The sequence below is a fragment of the Numenius arquata genome, chromosome 17, assembly GCF_964106895.1.
Source record: "Numenius arquata chromosome 17, bNumArq3.hap1.1, whole genome shotgun sequence".
Taxonomy (NCBI): domain Eukaryota; kingdom Metazoa; phylum Chordata; class Aves; order Charadriiformes; family Scolopacidae; genus Numenius; species Numenius arquata.
The window spans coordinates 4,140,498-4,147,696 of NC_133592.1; positions in this window are offsets into that span (position 1 = coordinate 4,140,498).

Here is a 7,199-nt window from a genome sequence, read left to right on the forward strand (position 1 = left end):
CAAGGCAGCGATGGCACACTTCAAGAAATGTAGGAAGGGAAAAGATTCATTGTGAGGACACTGAATACAAAAGGAAGGAAGGTATTCTAGATTTTTATTTTTTTTTCCACCAAACACATTCAAGAAATGCAATCTTTTCTACAAAATCGTACTACCCACCTTTCAGAGACCTTTCTAAAAGCTCTCTAGGCTTTGTGACTGCAGCACAATCACAGAGTAAGTGTAACAGGTTCAGTTTTCTTGGTGGGAATATTGGCTTTCAGGTGCCAAAATCGTTCCACTTAATAACTGAAAACCTAAGAAAAAAACAAACTGAAAGACTCTAATCCCTTAAAACCGTGTATCCCTTTTAAAAATAACATCATTAGTTGTTTCATACTCGACCATTTTAACAGAAACATACAGTGAATCCAACAGAGTGCCAAAACCATGACCCATTCCCTAACGGAACGATCTTAGATACCAGCTTCCATTCTGGTAGTTTCTTCAAAATGTTTTGGCATTGTTAGGACAACCTTGCACAGGGATTGAAAAGTTAGGATCACGACTTCTTTTTTAAAAAGAAATGGGTGCTGCTCTGAATAAACAGTTTTATTTTTCTATCGCATATAGCGCGTTACTTTAAAACCTTTTATTAATTTAGTGGCAGGAACTGCGCTGGCACGTCCTAGCTATAAGAATTTAAGCCACTGAGCTTAGCTCCGGTTTGCTAGAGACTCAGTCAGTACCTGGGACACAAGATTGCGGAAAACGGAATCTACAGATCAGCTTACGATATCCCTGGAGGCTGCTTCAGGTGATACACGAAAACCTGGTACAGAGCTTTCAGACTGGAGTTCCCTGTTCTGTTTCTTAAAGCAAAAACTAGAAACCTTCCCAAAGGTGAATTCAGGTTCTCAAACAGCCATGTTTGTCTTACTGTGGGTTTTGACCACCAGATTTCTTTGCTAAATAAGGCTATCCTGTTATCCCAGAACTACGTGGTTATTCCTTTGACCTCAGGTTTTGGCACAATTTTAAGTTTCCGAACATTCTGCAAATAGTCTAGGCTGTGACATCTTGAAAAAATTTGGGCTTGTCATGCTGACTTTCCAGCACTGTTTCATTTTCCACACGTAATATCCCTATGGTTAAGCTGGAAACAAGAAGTGTTGTGAGGAAGTTACTGAGACAAGGGAAACACATTTTAACAAGACATCATAAATAATTTCTAAAGTAAATCTAGTGTTCACAGGAAGTGCCTCCTTGGCCTATCCAAGTTCTTTTCCTCGACTCCAAAACGAACCACTCTGAGCAGGACTGCCAGTCCTCTTGTGCTACTTCCAGCACAGATCGACCACTGGACTGGAGTATTCCTGAGAGCAGGAGATGCTTCCTGCACGAGAGAGGTCAAACCACAGGACTCTTATCGACTGTGAGAAATAAGGGTTGGAATTTAATTTGCTAAGGAGTTTCACACAGGTTGTAAAATCTTTTACCATTTTCATTATTTACAAGAAGCATCAACACAGAGATGAGCAACATCAAAACTGGCAGGCTTGGGAGCACTACTGAGTTCTGGAGCCAGTTAAGCTCCCTGCTTCCGTTCTGCCCCGTTCAGGTGTGTGCTAGCCCTCCAGTCCTCTTTTCCTTCAGCTGCCTTTATTTCCTCGGGAAGAGATTGGCTCTACCTCCGTGCCTGGCAGAGCCCGAGCCCGGATGGCTGCGGGACAGCCCGCCAGGCTGTGCTGAGGCACACACCAACTGCTCCCACCGACATGGTCACAAAGGCTTTTACATTGAGCTCCTCTTTTATAGACCTCCTTCCTACCCCAAGATGTTAAATAATAAGAAAAAGGCAAGCGGTGAGTCCTTGGGCTCCCAGCGCTGCCTTAGAACAGCAGCCAGGAAACGGCACGTGTAGGAGAGGATTGTACTGCAACACTTTCTCTCAGCAAAACTAGCCTGGCTCCTTATTAATTTAACTCTGCTTACTGTAAATTCACACGGGATTGCTTTTAAACCCCTCCAGGTATTTTGGTACAGTATTTCTTTAATCTCAACACCGCTGAGATCCCCTTAAGAGCAGTTTGTGAGACGTGCTCTTTCATATTGAGGATGCGCACGGTCGGAGTCATAAAGCACCGCTAAAGAGACGCGAGCTGCTCGGGGCCACAAGCAGAACAGTTCCACGCGACATCTACCTCGATGAACCTTTGTTCATCCTTCATCTGGTTAAAATTTTGTGATTTGAAAAAAGAAAAGGGACGAGAAGGGGAAAGGGAAGGCAGGTAATTGTACAACTGAATTGCCAAGCATCTCGAGGACAGCATTACAATTTGCTCTCGCATCACGCACAATTGGAACAAAAGTAATTTCTTTAGACACGTAGTTCATTAATCTATTTAAGAAGTCTGTGAGGGAAACAATCTAACAACATACGTGCAAAAAATCCAAGTATAACTCTATAAAGCAGTTGAAAGATAGTTTTCATAGATTATTTCTCTGAAACTAATGAATGGTCTGTTAGTGTACAGGCTGGCATAATCTTTAAAGCTTTTTAGATCTTTGTACATTCTTTAAATGCTGTACTATAGGATTTATGGTTAAGATATTGTATGTTTGATCAGGTAATGGAGCTTAGGCCCTTAATTTCCTAATGCAAGGAGAGAGCACGTGCATAAATGCCTGTAACACACAGAGACTCTATAAAGGTGTATATGTGTGTGCATATATATATATTTATATATGTATGTATTGATCTATATATATCAAACATGCAACATACCCAGTAGAGTAGAACAGAGACAGTTTGGCTGTTTACTACACAATGAGCAATGCAGAGTTAAAACTATTTTCTTCTTCCTCCTATACAAAGATAAGTTTGCTTTTTTAAAATTTCTAAATAAAACATCTTGTAGCTATTTGGAGCCTAGAAGATTTCAGTGGAACTAAACATCTTAAAAGTGATGCAGCTATCTGGTTCAAATCACAATCTCTAGATTTTATTTTTCTCCGGTCTTTAAATACATCACAGTAAATCTTTCCCAGTACCTGCTGCTAAAGCAGCCAGTTCCCTCCAGCTGAGACTCGAGATGGTGCGAAGGTGCGACGTGAAGGACTGGCCAGATCTCGTTAATATTAAATTCCACCCAAACGAACGTGTCAGACAATGTAAAATCGTTCTCTAAAAAGAAATTCAAACATTCCCCTAACCGAGCGATCAAACTTCAGAACGAAAATCCAAAATACACTCACGTATGCACCTTTGTCACGTCCCAAAGAAAAGCTTGTTTGAGGTTGGCGATCCTAAAGGGAGAGCTTTCCGGAGAACGCAAACGCGTCCACGTTCCAGCGGCAAGTACTGACTCGGGCACGCGTGTCTCTGCCACACGTGTCTGTGTCTCTGCCACACGTGTCTGTGTCTCTGCCACACTTGGTTTAGGATCATGGAGGTACACGGCAGTTTTGTGCAAGTGAGATAACTTTTTCTTTCTTGTTAACGCACTTTAATGTAATGTGTACATTTATAGTTAGGTGGTTTTTTTATGCTTTTCTAGTAAACTGTTGCAAATGTAGTGAATAAATATTTATTTGGTCGTCAAAAACTGTGGGTCTGAGAAAATAAGCTTAGAAAAAATAACTTTTAACACCCAGATTTGGAAATTGGGCTTCATTTGCACACGCTCAAATGGCTGTACAGAAGCAGAGCGCTTATGGAGAAGAAAATGAGAGGTGACACCGAGCTGACAGGCAGCCAGAATGTAACGTGGGCAAGGGGACTGGTTTTGCCCTGACTCATAGTTTGACCAATTCCAAACCAGAAATGGGCTCCTGCTGTAAATGATCCTGAAGACTATTTTAAAGCAGCAACTAATTTAAAGTAATAGCTATTAATTTTATGGTGGCCTATATAGAAATTACTGTTCTTGTCCTCTGAAGAGTGCTCCAGGTTCTGGTTGCAGGTAAAGTTTTATGAACTGCTATGACTTACAAAGCCCTAAATATTTTGAGTACTGACCTCCCAGCAACCTGTCTTTATTGTCAAGTGATGCTCTTTACAACGTGAAAGCTCCTAAGAAAACATAGTTTAAGAATATATCGACAGCGGGTTTTTTTGGATGCTATGGCACATAGCCAGCTAAGACTGGCTCCTCAAGGTATAATCTCAAGGATATACCCAAGTGAATAAAAATTAGAGTTTCTTCAATATAACAAGAGCTACATTTTGCTATTTGTGCCGAATTCTAATTGCTGAGAAATTCTGGAGAGATCTCTCTAAGCTCAGCTTCCAAAGTCGCTCTGTGTATTTACACTGAAAACACTGTGGGTCTAGTTTCCATAAACCCCCACGTTTCAATAAACATTCCTTTTTTAAGGCCAGTTTAAATTAGTAAGATTAAGGTGTAATCAAATGCTTTGCTGTCCCACTGGCCAGACCAAGCCGTGTGCTGCTGCAGGAATGAATGTCACCGGGTGGCCTGAAGTGGCAGAACGTATTAGGGTGCAGCCAGCACATCCCTGGGACAGAAAACCAAAGAGTTTACCTTTGCTTTTGTTACTCTGAGTCTGAAAGAAAGGAGTCGGGCCATCCACTGGGGAGGCAAAGGGGCACGGCCCGAGTCACGCAGCTGCGGTTCCCTGCTGCTGGACCTCTGGGAGGAAGGTGACCCACCGATACCTGAAGAGCGAACAACTTTGACAACAGCACAGGCTCTGCATATGAGAAGCAACGGCTTTGGAATATATTATCGTGGCAGCTTCCTGAACGCTTCTGGAATAGAGCTCAGTTTTGTGCCAGCAGGAAAAAGACGCATCTACTGCAAAAGTCAGGGCTCTTGAAAGTGTCTTGTTCGTGACACAGTCTGCGAGGTCAGCAGCCCTGCATTCGTCTGAGAAAGTATGGAAAGTCAGAGGCAGAGAGAGTCAAAACCTACTTACCTGTAGTTATTTGCCGGTTGTTCCTGGGCTGATGTCAATACCCGCTTCATCATCTCTGCACCGTTCCGGCTGGCAGCTTTCCTCACTATCTTCAGACGAATGCTTCGGAGCAGTAAGAAGTGAGGATAGCTCTTGCTCTTCTGACTCTTCATCTACTATTGTTTCAGCAGTTTAAAGCCTCTCACTGGAAAACTCTGAATCCAAGCAAGAAGCGTATCTAGATTTTAGTATTTAAAATTCTTAAACAGCAAAAGACTTTTCAGTCTTGCTGAAAAACGTGGCCTAAGATCCAGTGGTTGACAATGTCAGACAAACTTGAAATACAATTTCTTAGTGAGAGCAAAGACACATTTGCTGTTTGGGGTCTTTTAAGAAAAAAAAATCTGCACGTGACCTCAAAATACCGTGAATTGCTGGTTTATCCTTTCCTTAAGGGTTACGGGAAACGCCAGAAGCTGCGGCGCCTTTGTGCCTGTAAGGCTTGGGCTCCGAACCGCGCTGAGGACTGTAATCAAACTAAATGTTTTGTCTGGTTATGAGATCACACCAGACATTTTCTTCTTAGTGCATAACGACCCAAAGCAATTCCTGGTTTGTTCCACATCCCGCCCCACCCCAGGTACACTGGATCGGTCACAGCAAAGACACGGTAGACTGGGGCTTAATTACATAATTTCACCTTTTTCCACATTCCTATTTGTCCAGTATGCTTGTATTTCTCAGACCTACATCTTACCTATGCATTTTGAGTCCAGAATTTTCCCAAAATGAGAATAACGGAGACGACTATCTTAAAAAAAAAAAGTGGGTTTTTTTTAGTAGACTCTGTATTTTTGTAGATCTCGTACATAGAGCTCTCATCCCTCTGCCTGCAGCACGCGATGGTTTTGTCAAAAGAACCAAAGCGTATTATCTTAATAAGATTAAGCAGGAAAAAAACCCCACCAATGGCTGAGAAAAAGTCATGAAGTGTTACTCGTGCAAATATTTGCTGCTAAAGTTAGTAGGATTTTGTTGTGAACCGGATTCTTACTGAAAATCGGGCCTCTAAGACCCTCCTGGTACCAAACTACAGAACGATGCAAAGAGTCCAGACAGTTCAAGTTCATACAACGGCTTCAATCCAGAGGGATACATGGAACGCCAGTAATTGTCACCTGAATGAGCCAGAGGGAAGCGTACTGGATTCTTTAACAGCAAAACCTTTCATCCAGTGAATTATAGGAGCGACTTCGCTGGAGGATTAAGCTCATGGTGGATTACACTTCCTCACACTGGATTAAATCTAGATTTCTGACCAGATGGCTCAGCACTAAAGAAACATCAACACTGGTTTTTTCACTCAGTATTTTATACACACTAAGCGCTGCTTTTCTAAAGCAAAAGTTCAAGAACAAAATAAATAACTTTTTCTTTCATTATTTTACAAAGCGAAAATAAATATCCTTGAAATGAACATGTACGCTCTGGCCAACGATCTACTTACAAATCTGTAAACTCATTGGAAAGATTCTTATTGGGAAATTCAACTTCGGAAAGCGTTGCCTTTGACGGATTTTATGGAGGAGCTGCCACTCAGAGGTCTGTGATGTGGGGAAACAAAGACAACAAACAGTTGTGCTTACATTTTTCCCCACTGGAGAATGAAGGATGAGATGCCTCCGAGTTCTACCTGCCTTCCTCCAAGGGATATTTTGAGTACTTTTATGAAGTTAACGTGGAATATACGGACTCCTGAAATGCTTTAGCTTAATAGCTTTCTTACAGCACAGGACTTACTTTCAATTGTTTTCATGGTATTTGCACCACAAAGAATTCAGGGACTCTGTAACCATCAAGCATTATGTAAAACAGCAGCACAGCTGGTATTTTTCCACATAAAAGTCCATAGCCTGTTCTAAATAAAAACTGTGAGGATAAATTCAGTATCTTTCCAACCTTTAAAGGCCCGCTAATCAGAACCACAGAGGCTTCTGGAAGGTGCATTTGCTCTCAGATTACAAATAGAGATGTGATTTTGAGAACCGCATAGCAAAAGCCAGGACTTTTATTATCCAGGGCACTGTGGGTAGAGCTCAATATTTTTCTTGCTTTTGTCCTCGCTCCCAGAACTGACCAAGTCCCAACAGCAATTCTCTTCCCGTACTCCCTGTCGATACAACGTACTGCTTCGTAAGAGAAAGCATTTGTAAAAAAAAAGACTTCTGGAAAAGAAGCAGTATCTAAACAAATCCATTTACCTTTAAAGAGAAAAGACATTCTTTCTGTGAGCAAAGCAG